The sequence below is a fragment of the Ambystoma mexicanum genome, chromosome 5p (assembly GCF_040938575.1).
Source record: "Ambystoma mexicanum isolate Mex_15411 chromosome 5p, UKY_AmexF1_1, whole genome shotgun sequence".
Lineage (NCBI taxonomy): Eukaryota > Metazoa > Chordata > Amphibia > Caudata > Ambystomatidae > Ambystoma > Ambystoma mexicanum.
The window spans coordinates 806,081,959-806,095,763 of record NC_090930.1 but is presented as its reverse complement, the minus strand read 5'-3'; the positions used below and the strand labels follow the sequence as shown (position 1 = coordinate 806,095,763).

Genomic DNA, 13,805 nt, shown 5'->3' with positions numbered 1-13,805 from the left:
TCATGTATGAATGCTGTAGAAACTCGAGACAAATATTGAACTCCTGATTTCAAACCCAAAGAAATTGAAATGCTTGCTGCAATATTTCGATTGGGGCGGGAAACAAATCTCAAATTAACTAATACATCTTTGTATGGGCATCTGATATATAAAAATTGAAGTCTTTGGGATCTCTGGAACAATACCTGAATAGATTCCCTGACAGAGTGGAGGCATTTTGTTATGCAATTTCGCTTTAATGTTTTGCAAACAGGGGAAATTATGGAGACTAGAGATCACTCTGGGGGAGGGCATGTGCCTTGGCGTTTCTGCAAGAGTAAAACTGAAGGAAACCATCAGGCACTTGCTTCTGGATTGTGAGTCTCTGAAAATCGACTTGAGGTAATTTGGTGGAATATGTTACACGGAAAATCGGTATCTTTATAAATTGGCAGTTGTACGATTTCTATCCAAAGTACGTGGTTTAATGGACATTCTCTATTTATTTCTCTTGTGTAACAATATGGAAGATTAAGTACATATTTAGATCTTCAGATGTCACCAAAAAATGTTACTTGTACATTTGTAATTTTGTAAAGGTTTTTTTTTCAAAAACAAAATAATTTTAAAGGGAGGCCGGCCAGAGTGAAAATGGGAACGCAGGTGCAGGGGTACCAATGCAAACAATCAGTCTTACTGGTGTTAAGGCAGAGGTCGTTTTCAGCGCACCATGACTGAATAGCAGACAGATATGAGCGAGAAAGAGGCGGCGGCTGAGGGCAGCCTGAAGGAAAGTTGCACGTGTCATCCATATACCACTGGAAGTTCCAAGTGAAAGTGGCAATCACACGTGCCAAGGCAGCCATGTAGACTAAGAACCAGGGGCATGTGGGGTGCATTTGAAGGCCCCAAACAGAAGTCCTTTTCACACGAATGGCAGGCATTTAAACAAACAAAAACAGCCTGGCTTTTGCTTTTGAAGCCAAGTTAAAGAGCCATGTGGAAAGGGGCCTACTAGTCATTACCAATGGACAAGCAGCAGTTTAATTTACAAAAAGAGGCATCAAATCCCTGTGACATGGAAAACAGGATTTTTAAACATTGAAAGCAAAAACGGCCTGCACATGTGTGTACAAATAAAACTAAAAATCCAAAGTGGAAAAATATATCACTGCTCTCTGAAAAATGTCAGGAAAACTAAACATGTGTGGGTTGACAAAATCAAAGTATATTATGTTTCACCTACAAAACTCCAGTGACACTTGAGGTAATTCATGGATTATTTGCGCCAAAAATAATGGATTTTTGCGCCATTCTTCACACAAATCCCCATTTGTTAAACGGGCAGAATGGCGCACAAATCCCATTTTTTCGGTGCAAATAATCCATGAATTATCCCCTTTTAATTCATGGAAAACCTGTTTCTGGCTATGGTCAAAACTTCAAAGGAAATCTCCCACTTCCAGCCTGGATGTCACATCTCCATTCTAAAATGTGCTGCTGAAGGTGTTGAAAGCCAAGTGTCCTACAGCTCCAGACCTGCTGGCTCTGGAAGCAGGGGCTTCAAGGAAATTCACCCTTGGGTGAAGCATGACTAATGTGTGAAAATGGGGGCACGCACTTCAAAAAGAGCAAACTACCAACTTAAAAAAAAAAAACAACTTGGTCACAGGCTGGCTCAGGGAGACCGATAGCTGTGCTCGATGAATCATACCTCCCATTTGCTGAACATGAACATTCACAATAAAAACATCATTTAGGCCTTTTTTGCAGCAACCATACTGTGGATTGATTTCCTTTTGGTACAATTTATTAAGTAATTTCCATGTGATTTGGGGGATATAAAATGCATCTACTTGTGACTCTGGGAACTCTAATGGCCAGTTAGACTAGGTTTCTGGCTGATCTGAACATAAAGTGAGAGTTGGTGAAAAGGTGGAAAATTAAATTAGGGATATGCTTAATAACTCACAACTGTTGTGCTTTTTATGGAAAAAATAGAAGTGTGCCATATGGCCATGCTACATTGTACAGATTTGGTGGTCAGCTTATCTAATTCTCCATGATCAGCTAAAACAGTTTGGTATGGCAGTTGCTAGTAAAATTCTGATACATAACTAGTTTTTGCCAAAAAGTTGAAAGGAAAACAGAAGGGCGATTACAAATAGCAATTGCTTTATGTTGCTCCAAACTCCTAAACCAATCCTGACTTGGAGGCAGGGTTGGAAGGAGAGAGAGGAGTAACTGCCCAATCCTAGTGGCAGGGATTATTGCAAGGTACTTCCCCAAGATTGTAAAATTGGTGATGTCATTTCTGCTCTATAAGGGGGACTGCACTAGGACAGTGGAGACAAACTGGGTGACAGAAAAAGGAGAAAGACAGGAAGCCTACTGAAATTTACCATCTGGCAGCTGTAAGGAGACACCGGAGGAGATTGCTGAGAGTGCATCTGGGTGGAGAGCCTTTTTTATTGGGTACCTCCTCAAGTGGACCTCAGCGCCCTTTTGATAATAGTTTATGATTCACCAATTCCGGTCGCATGCCTGGGTAACAACGGAGTCTTCCTGGCCCCCTTGCTCCGTTCGAAAATATGTATAAGAGTTGTGTTACTCTTACTAATATCATGCGCCCTTGTCGTAACGTTGTAAGAAAGGATCAATCAATGCTTCTTATACTCCAAGTCAAGTTATTGATCTTTTATTTCTCCATTAGTTCTTAGAAAAATGCCCTATATGATTACACGTGTTTCGACATTCTATGTCTTTTTCAAATCAGGGCTAGTCACACAATACATAACAAAAATAACATTTTTAAAAATTCAAAAATGCACCCAATCAAAAATTAAACCTCATTGATGAATGGCCATTTAGAGGGAGGGGGTAGGGTGGGATTGTTAGGAATGAGAAAAAAGTTCTCAAAATAAAGAAACAGAAAAATATGACAAAACACAAAGAGAAAAATTTTTTGTTAGATATTGATTAGTAAAAGATAGCTTCGTGATTGTTTTATATGTACATCATTGAATGTATCGCTCACTTTTATTTCTTACCTAATCTGTTTCTTTCAAAATTCATAAGTTGAATGCTTAACTTCAATGGTCATGGGTTAAATCCCTAAAATATAAACATCACAAGGCTCATTAGTAAGTTTATCTACCCCGCGATATGTCAAATCACTACAGGTAATATATGGAACTGTCCCTTCCGTTAGTTTATAGGTGGAGAACGTGAATATCCGTGCCATTATCCGCGTTAAGCTTTGTTAATCATCGCATTGCCTCTTAGCATATCTCACGATTATAACTAAGTCCAAAAAGTATCACCACGTGTTCCCCACGTGTAGTTGGACCGTATAAACAAGACCCCCATGTTAGAGCTCCCTCAGCACGCTTACCTGCTCCCAACGAGCGTGTTCCGTTTCTAAGAGTCCCCGTGCTTTCTGCATCTAGGTACTATTATTGTTGTGGGCTAAGTTACTGTACCGCTTAGTCCTACTACTGTGTTTACTGCTTTCGTCCTAATTCTTGCACAATACGATCAAAAAGTCATTTGATGTTTTGGCGCAAGCTAAAATATTTCTTTTATGTATGTCAATTTTAATTTGCTAATGCAAGACGGAATTTTAACTGAAAAAATGTTGCTCGAAAATTTACCAATAAATTACATTTTCTGATAGTCCCTTGTCAAGCACTGATTTGTCTCTTAGGTAAAAAATACACAACTAAGCTTCAGTCGAAGCACTGTTCTGATTGAATCCCTTACAGTCCCTTTTCTATTTTTAAACTCGCGGCCATATTTTGGGAAGATTTCAATTTTAACTTATGAAGATCACGTTCTCCTTAATTGTTACGCTTAATATTACGTTAATTTTTGTCACTAAACATCGGTAGGCTTATTTAAAGTTTGTTGTGTACAGTGAGAAATTACATAAGTGTACCATTGTAAATGGCAAACTGATTCCGGAAAGCTAGGTTTTTAGACAGAGCTGTCCCAATTTCTTAACATGCCATTCCAGCATTGCCCTCTGGTTGTTAATTGAAGTTTCAGAACCTGGTGTATAAAATATTCTTTATGCTTATTCGACCCTTTCCAAATGGTGTTATCCTGAAGGAAAAAATATAAATTATTATATATACATAAACAAGTACTGGATACAACTGTTTTTGATCACATTATGTTAAGCTTGGTTAACCATTATTTTCCATATTTAGAGAAATGAGGACATCTCATGTTCTGAATTCAAGCCTCTTTCCACTGAACGAAATTTACAAATTAATTTTGCTTCCTCTTGCCTCAATTTTATTTCAAGATTTCCTCCTCTTGGTGCCATAGTCACTTTTTTGAGTCCAATGAATTTTAAATGTTTCTTATCAATTAGTTGATGTTTTTGTTGCCAATGTTGAGCTAAGGGTAAGTTGGTATCCTGGCTACCAATACTTGAGATGTGTTCCCTTATTCTTATCCTGTGTTCCCTTATTCTTATCCTAAGTTCCCTAATAGTGCTCCCTATGTATAGGTCTTCACATTGACAAATAATAGCGTAAACCACAAACTTACTTCTGCAATTAATTTGATCAACAATCTTATGTGATATACCATATTTGTCCTTGAAAATCACTGTGTTGTTTTGAGTATGTTTGCACATTGTGCATGTTCCACATTTCCGAAATCCTGTTGGTGGCGGAAGCCACGTCAATGAGGTTTCTTTCTCTTCTGGAAGGAGTGAAGGGCTTAAAATGTTTTTGATAGTTTTGGCCCGTCTGTACGTCAACGTGGGTGTGTCATTGATGTATTTCCGAACATTTTCATCAAGTTGCAGAAGATGCCAATGTTTTATGTATATATAATAATTTATATTTTTTCCTTCAGGATAACACCATTTGGAAAGGGTCGAATAAGCATAAAGAATATTTTATACACCAGGTTCTGAAACTTCAATTAACAACCAGAGGGCAATGCTGGAATGGCATGTTAAGAAATTGGGACAGCTCTGTCTAAAAACCTAGCTTTCCGGAATCAGTTTGCCATTTACAATGGTACACTTATGTAATTTCTCACTGTACACAACAAACTTTAAATAAGCCTACCGATGTTTAGTGACAAAAATTAATGTAATATTAAGCGTAACAATTAAGGAGAACGTGATCTTCATAAGTTAAAATTGAAATCTTCCCAAAATATGGCCGCGAGTTTAAAAATAGAAAAGGGACTGTCAGGGATTCAATCGGAACAGTGCTTCGACTGAAGCTTAGTTGTGTATTTTTTACTTAAGAGACAAATTGACCTTAATGATAAATCTAAATCAGTGCTTGACAAGGGACTATCAGAAAATGTAATTATCGAGCAACATTTTTTCGGTTAAAATTCCGTCTTGCATTAGCAAATTAAAATTGACATACATAAAAGAAATATTTTAGCTTGCGCCAAAACATCAAATGACTTTTTGATTGTATTGTGCAAGAATTAGGACGAAAGCAGTAAACACAGTAGTAGGACTAAGCGGTACAGTAACTTAGCCCACAACAATAATAGTACCTAGATGCAGAAAGCACGGGGACTCTTAGAAACGGAACACGCTCGTTGGGAGCAGGTAAGCGTGCTGAGGGAGCTCTAACATGGGGGTCTTGTTTATACGGTCCAACTACACGTGGGGAACATGTGGTGATACTTTTTGGACTTAGTTATAATCGTGAGATATGCTAAGAGGCAATGCGATGATTAACAAAGCTTAACACGGATAATGGCACTGATATTCACGTTCTCCACCTATAAACTAACGGAAGGGACGGTTCCATATTTTACCTGTAGTGATTTGACATATCGCGGGGTAGATAAACTTACTAATGAGCCTTGTGATGTTTATATTTTAGGGATTTAACCCATGACCATTGAAGTTAAGCATTCAACTTATGAATTTTGAAAGAAACAGATTAGGTAAGAAGTAAAAGTGAGCGATACATTCAATGATGTACATATAAAACAATCACGAAGCTATCTTTTACTAATCAATATCTAACAAAAAATTTTTCTCTCATTGTGTTTTGTCATATTTTTCTGTTTCTTTATTTTGAAAAAACTTTTTTCTCATTCCTAACAATCCCACCCTACCCCCTCCCTGTAAATGGCCATTCATCAATGATGTTTAATTTTTGATTGGGTGCATTTTTGAATTTTTAAAAATGTTATTTTTGTTATGTATTGTGTGACTAGCCCTGATTTGAAAAAGACATAGAATGTCGAAACACGTGTAATCATATAGGGCATTTTTCTAAGAACTAATGGAGAAATAAAAGATCAATAACTTGACTTGGAGTATAAGAAGCATTGATTGATCCTTTCTTACAACGTTACGACAAGGGCGCATGATATTAGTAAGAGTAACACAACTCTTATGCATCTGGGTGGAGCTGTCCATTTCTAGGAAGGCCTCAAAGCTGACTGGGTCCTGTGGTGGAGAGCGGGAGGCCATCTTTGAGAGTGGAGTGACCAGACCCCTGCCCTGTCTTTTCAGAGTGTCCTGTGATGCAGCTGGCTTTCCTGAAAGCTTAAACAGAGGCTTGCTATGTAAGTAGAACTAAGCTCTGGAAAACCAAAAGGTAGGGGGTGTCTGCTTACTCTGAATCCTTTCCCTTTATAGTGTCTGGAGGGTCGGGGGGGGCAAAACTAGATCCTTAGCCTTTATAACTAAAAATATGTAATTCCCCATTTGGCAGAACACTACGGGGTGAATTTTCTAATTCACAATTAAAGCTCACTTCCCAGTGTGCACTGAAAACTATAGCCTATAATTTAAATTGGGTAATTGTTGTCCTGCTGACCCTGACTTCTATAAGGAAGGGCGGGGTCTGTTCTTAAATCAGTCCCAACCTTTTTATCCGGCTTCCCCAACACAGGCCTTTCAGTAAGAGGAGGTCTGAAATACAAAATTCTCTAAAGCATTCACATTTTTCTGTCTGACTTCCCAACACAGACCAAACCAAGGGGGCTAGGGGCCTGAAAAACAAAGCGATAAATCACCCTGTGTTTATTTTAAACCAAAGGTTTTGGGTGAAATTATATTATTGATCGGTGTAATTGTTTTGTGAAGTGAGATTTACAGAAAGAAGAGTTGTGTCTGTTCTTGTTAACTCACTTTTGTGATTTATGCTGAGAGAATTTGATTATATTGTGTCACGGATAAAGTGGTGTTTGATATATTTTAATGCTAATTTCTATTACTGTTAATTTAAATAAAACCAATATATTTCCAATACACCGCCCTGGTTCTTGGCTCATTGTTAGCTCAGGGGAGAGGGATCCAAGGAGCATGTGTCTGAGATAGGGCTAAAAAAAGAATATGTTGAACAGTTTGTTGAGTAACCACTTGAGGGTTAAGGGACTCCCTGTGTCGAGGGTGGCTTCTCAAACCGTTACAGGGATAGGTTAGATCCCTGGGGAACGCCACAGGTTGAAAGAGCAATAGTAGAGAGAAAGGCTCCGAGATCCAACTGGGATGGGCAGTTGGAAAGGAGGTTAACCATGGCAGAGCCTTGACCTGTGGTTCCCAAGGTGTCAGAGAGGGCGATCAGGATGTTGTGGTTAACCGTGTCAAAGGAAGAGGAGAGGTAAAGGAGAATGAGGACAGAGGGAGTGTCAGTGTCAAGATTTGAGAGCAGGTGTTCAACAAGAACAGTTTCCGTGCCTCTAGATGCTCTAAAGCCAGACTGATAGTCGTGAAAGCAACCAACAGATTCAATGTTAAGGGTCAGCTGAGAGATAGCCAACTTCTCCAGGAGTTTGTCCAGGAAAGGTGAGAGATAAGGCGGTAGTTTGCAGGAATGGTGCGGTCGGCAGAGGGTGTCTTGAGCAGAGAGTACACAAGGGAGTGCTTAAGAAGTTGGGAAACCTCCAGTGGCAAAAGAGATGCAGAGATCAGCCAAGGCTGGAGCAAGAGAGAGTCAATGTTGTCCGTAATGGTTTTGGAGTGGTAGGTGTCCACCTGTTTGGATGAAGCCTTCATAGATTAATAAGTACATTTCCTTACACATCTGGCCCGAGTTTACTTCAAGTGGTGACGAGGAAAGACCAGGCCAATGAAAAATGACGACCAGGCAGGACAAGACCCCAGTCGCGGCATATAATCAAGGTGTGGTAGGAGCTCTGCGGGATATGCGGTTGCTGAGGCAGAGTGAGGAGATGAATACCAACTGTGCTCTTCATATGCCACTAAGCGGCCCTGTGTGGTGAATGAGCGGGTGAGTCTGGAGGCGGCACACGGATTGCTGTTTGGAGTCGGAGGTATCAGCACAGCAAATATTGGCACTACATACGGTGTGGAAAGGATCTGGATCCCTCATCTCGGATCCTAAAAGGTACGCCGTCTCTAGATATATCCAAAGGTTGAACCGCAATGAAAGCCCAAGAGTTACCCGAACTCTTCTGCAAGGAAGGTACTGTGCGTCACGTTACCTACATGAGGAAGTTGTCACTTTCTTAAGATCAAAGTCTCACGAGATAAACTTTTACACAATTATTCCTTGTTGAAAGTGACAATATATACCATCCTGTGGTCAAAGAAATGACTGGCTCTTTATATCTATGTGCTTTTGGAAGTTTAATAGAAAGTGTTGGGGATCAGTTTAGGTTATCCCAGTGTTTTGGCCACACTGTGTGCAGGTATTTCATCCAACTCATCTTTAACTCTGCAACCAAGTGTCCTCACCGAGGCAGAGGTGATTTGAGAATTACAGACTCTTAAAAGGTCGAATACGGACTCATATTCTTTGTACTTTTGAAAGCTTACTTAAAGTGTTTGGCGATCAGTTAACTTCAGCGATTTGGGTAAATGGACACCACTTGCCCAAGATCAATGAGATGCTCAAGACCATGGGAATGCGGAGGCGGAATGGTACGCGCACCCTTGGCCCTTTCGTCTGCATATCATCAAGTAGAACTACATACCTCATCACAACCCTTAACGGCTTTCATGATCCCGATGGGCACTTATCAATTGATATGCCGTTTGGATTGGCATCCGCTTCCACTTTATTCCAAAGAGTTATGGAAGATTTGTTCAGGGATGTACCTAGCGTGCATAGTTTCCAGGCTGACATTTTGATTGGTGCGAAGAATTAATCTTATGATGACAGGGTGTATGAAGTTTTACAGAGATTGGAAAAGGCGGGGTTGACTCAGGTTAGCCAGTGCCCGTTCAAAGTGCACCAAGTTTCTTATTTGGGCCACAGTCTCACAAAGGAGGGAATGGTACCACGTCCTGAAATGGTGGATGCCATTGTTAAAGTTAAGTCACCTTGCAACAAAAGTTAAAAATCATCTTTATGTCTAATTGAATTTTATTCAAAGTTTGTGGAGAATCTGGCGGTAAAAAGTGAGCCTTTACATGCTTTGTTACAAGACAGGATAGAGGTCAGGTGGGGGCAGGTAAAAGAAAGTGCATTTAAGAGACTTAAAAAGGGAAATAGCTAATGCTCCAGCTTTGTACAGGTTCGATCCTGCTGCTGAAACCATCAGTCAATGCATGTATATCTGGTATCGGAGCAGTATTGAGTCAGATTAGGAGGGGCAAGTACCACGAGTGGCTTTTGCGTTCAAAACTAACACTGAATCTAGATGTTCTACAATTGGACGGGAAAGCCTAGCATGTTATTGGGCCTCTGTGTACTTCAAGACATATTTGGGGCATATCCTACAAGGTAAGGAGTGATCATAAGATATTACCTCATTTATTCATCACAAAAGGTTCAGGGTTGGCAACCCCTAAAATAGCCAGGTGGTTGGCAGACCAACAGAATTACAATTTCATTGTTGAATATGTTCCGGGGAAATGTAACCCAGTTGCTGAATGCCTTTCCAGGGCCCCTCTTGACAGTGCTGATAGCACTGATGACATATTAGAGGAGTGGATAGCTCAAATAAACAATACTGTATGCAATGTATAAACTAAAAAGGTTTGGTTTGACACAGTGAGGATCTTGAGATCCTGTCGGCTATGGTGTTCGTGGAGCAAGTGTGGAAGTCAGTAGAATCGTCGAAATCTCCTCCCTTTAAGTTTAAAGATGAATTGAGTAGTTCTGAATGGGGACTAGCCTGGGGGTGAGGACGATACCTCCTTTATCATTACGGGGTGAACATTTGGGGAAAGGTTTAACAAAATGGAGACTAAGATCCAGATTTTGGTGGCAAAGAATGGACTCCATGGTAGACATCGGCGTGGACAGTGGATTCCATGTTCCGTAAGTGACAAGTCTCTTAAAACCCTTAAGGTGGAAACAGTAGTGTGGAAATTCTGTATAAACGCATAGGAAAAGAATGCCATTGACTTCATGGGTTCTATACCCATGCTGTGGAGAGAGAACAGGTTTGCCATAGTTGTTGAGTATGCCTCGAGATGGTTTGAGGTGTAATTTGTTAAGTGCGTGAACTGGCGTTGTGGTCGATTACTTAGAAAAAAACAGTTTCTTCAGGAAGGATACCGCAAGATTATGATATCTGACAATGGTGTTCAGTTAGTGTCTAATGAGAGGAGGCAATATCTAGAACACGGCATAGTGAATCACTGCGCAGCAATATACAACCCGAGAGCTAACTGGTTGGTGGACGGACCAACCATATAATCAAGGAATCCATACAATGGTTCAGGGCGAATGGGTTGGATTGGAAAAAGGGGGTGCATGAAATGCTTTTGACACATTGGGACACACCACATGCATTGACAGGAATATCACCTTTCCAAATGATGGGTAGGTCCATGCGTTTTGATTCAGATCCAGATTGGGTAAGTGATCAAGCTGAGGAGGTTACGCACAAGTAAGATGCAGGATGTGACGGCGAGCGATGCAGTTAGGATCAGAAAACCCTTCTGAGTGTCCAAGGGATGCTCACTATTGGCCCAATGTTGGTAACTAAAGTGGGCGAGAAACGTGAGGTCACCAGTGATGGAATACGAATCGTGGGGCAGTGGGTAGACATCCGGCTTTGAGAGAACGACTAATGAATTGCGCTAGTTACGACTGTGGGGAGGATGACTGGTATAAGGAGGGGCTATCTCAAGGTGATCAATATTAAAATGTGGATGAAGAAGGCAACTTGGGTTCAGGTGTTCAGGGAAAAGTCCACAAATTGTTCAGCGGGCAGTGATCTTTCGTTTACAGCAGTGGAAAAGGACGCATGTGGGAGGTAAAGGCAGGATGAAGGGAAGGGTACCACAGGCCGGGTAAGGAAAAGACCTGCGAGATATGATGATTTTGAATTATAGAAATGTAGTAATATCGGTTCCTTTTTTCCGTTTTCCTATGCACGGTTACGCACCCACATGGGGGAACGCATTTTGGACATTTTCAGGTTTTTTCACTTGTATCCAGAGACAAGTTTAAATTGGGGTCATTTTGAATAATCGTTTATGAGAATGTTCAGTTCTTCTGTATTTCGTTTTGCACTATACTGCCACCCACAAGAGGGAAACGTATTTTGGGTACGCTACATATCATTTCTAACCATTACATGTTTATATGTTGGAGTCTTTCTGCTATTGTTAAATGCAAAGTTTGCAATTGCCACCTTTAAGGGGCAACGTTATGTTGTATCCTGCAGTTCACCTGAGGTGCGCTAAGCCGGCGTCATGTCCCACCTCGCGTGCCCTAGGCCATCACATAGCCCGGACGTTAGTGTCACCAACCGTCACCTATGCCCATAACGTTTATTCATTGAGCTCAGCCAACGCTGAATTGGGTCTTATTTTCGGTTATGCTAAATTAATAATAAAGTACATTACCTTACACATCTGTCCGGAGTTTACTTCAACGTCCTTAGCACTTATGTTATATGAGCCGTGGCAAAATGATACCACGTGACTGATACGTCGTCTGTATGGTAATGGACTGCCAAAATAGACTTAAACATGAATGGCAGCCGGAAGAATTCTCAAAGGTGTTCAGTAGTAGAACAGAGTAGGTTTTAAAAACGGACCACTTCAGATATTAGAGAAAAGAATGTGCTAAGTGGCGCTGCATTTTTGGTATGTTATAATAAATAACTCAAACTCCGAAAAAGTTACGCCTTTAAATGTCATTGTGATTTTCATAATAGGTACAACGAGTATTTGAATTGAAGGTTCTTTAAACTATTAAAAGGCAAATAAAAAAAATCTTCAAGTACAGAACTCTACTTCTGGCCTACTGCACTTGTACAGTCAAAGAAGAATTTGAAGTGCGCAATGAAGGCCTCGCACCTGTAACTCCACCACACTCGCGAAATGACTTCTCACTTCAGCAATAGCGTGGTTGTGGAAATGCTAATCAAGCCCAGCTCTCGAGTTTCCCCAATTTCGATGCTTGAGAAAGTCATCCAGTCATGTTACCCCCACCCCTCATGGACTTCTGGTCCTTGGAGTTTTGCATTTTCCATTTGGGACTACAAATACCACTATTGCAAGAAAGGACTAGATAGCTCTCACGTGGATTTAGGAAACTACCGTTGGAATTCTGATTAAGAAGACGGGAAAAAAAAGGATTTTAGGAAACTTTTTGTTCATGAATTTCTGGTCAGGATAACACCAGAATTACGTTCTCATTTTCCTTAAAGACTCACTGGGAGATCATGAAAGCATGCCAGCATTGGGAAACACTAACGCCGGTTTCATACTGCTGCATTGAGCAAAATTTCGCAAATGGCCCTCCTCACTCACTTATAACTACAGAGAAACACACACAACATCAGAGTCAAGATCTATTCCCGAGTGGAGAAACGTAGTGCACACCGGCGTTTAAGTGACCCACCTTTAAAACTGCATACACGTTACGACACTTGAATCCTGACGGAGCCAACTCGAAATACTATCCCATCCAAGCACAGAGTGGGCAGCCCCAGGGACCAGGGAGGGTACAAAGAACATCAAGTAACTGCCTCCGGTTAGTAACCTGTGAGCGCGCCGTATGGGACATTGAAGGTGTAGATGTGTGTGGTAAGAGGGCGGTTTGTTGGCAAACGATTAAGGGGAGGGGACTGCAGGTTCTTAATTATGTGTTTTTTCCATTAGGAGAATTTAAAGGTATAGCACAAGTACACGAAAACGTGTTCTTAAAAGTAAGCGTCTTTGTTGTTTTTTGCCGTTCTTTTGCAAGCAATGAGGAGCACCTTTTATAACATTTAGAACAATGGGTTTCAAAGGCCGGCATGACACCGATTAGTTCAGGTCGAGCCACGCGAACGACCAGGTAACCAGAACAACAAAAACACAGTAATTCAATACACGAGTTAATCCGCTGTAGGCCCGAAACTGCACATTCCTGGCGGTCCACAACCCACACCGCGACCCCGTAAACTGTCAGGGACTCACCTTCTTAATTAGCAGATGCGTGGGCGGACCCAAGGGACTCACCTTGTTTCAGGAGCACAACTAAGACCTTCCAACCCCCGCCCCACCCTTGCAGGTCATTTATAAGGTCTCTTCAGGTGCTGCTCAGCACTCTCAATCACACCCCAGAGGAGGAGCTATTAAGGGGGTGCTGACATCTAGCAGAGGGGACATGGGAAGGCACTGCCAGGCTTTTGCCGCATTTTTCGAAGTAATTTCACCAAATAGGTGAACAGCTCCTGCCAACCCGTTCCCTTCTCTGCCATCTTATTAACAGCGTGTTGCTTTGTTGTTTAGTAAGTTAGCTAGTCATGCCACCCTCCGCCCATTACACTCGGCTCTACAGCAGGCTTAAAACTGAAAACACCTCAGGCACCCGTCGCGGTTCATAAATCATAATGGAGACAAAGAAATAGAATCTGGGGTTAATAGTCGCTGATTACCACAAGACAGGGAGCCGAAAGACTAAATGCCC

General features: G+C 41.2%; 1 protein-coding gene across 2 annotated transcripts in view; it reads right to left on the bottom strand.

Moving 5' to 3' along the window:
* LOC138481216 (uncharacterized) overlaps positions 1 to 13,416 on the bottom strand; it is a 373,635-nt gene extending 360,219 nt beyond the window's left edge. The window contains exon 1 of one of the 2 annotated variants that reach the window (XM_069613229.1): positions 13,355 to 13,416. The gene's annotated coding sequence lies outside the window, so the exon portion shown is untranslated. Of the gene's footprint in view, positions 1 to 12,752; positions 12,967 to 13,354 lie in introns of those variants that run through there. The other variant, XM_069613230.1, reaches the window with a different exon arrangement.
* Positions 13,417 to 13,805: the final 389 nt, after the last annotated feature.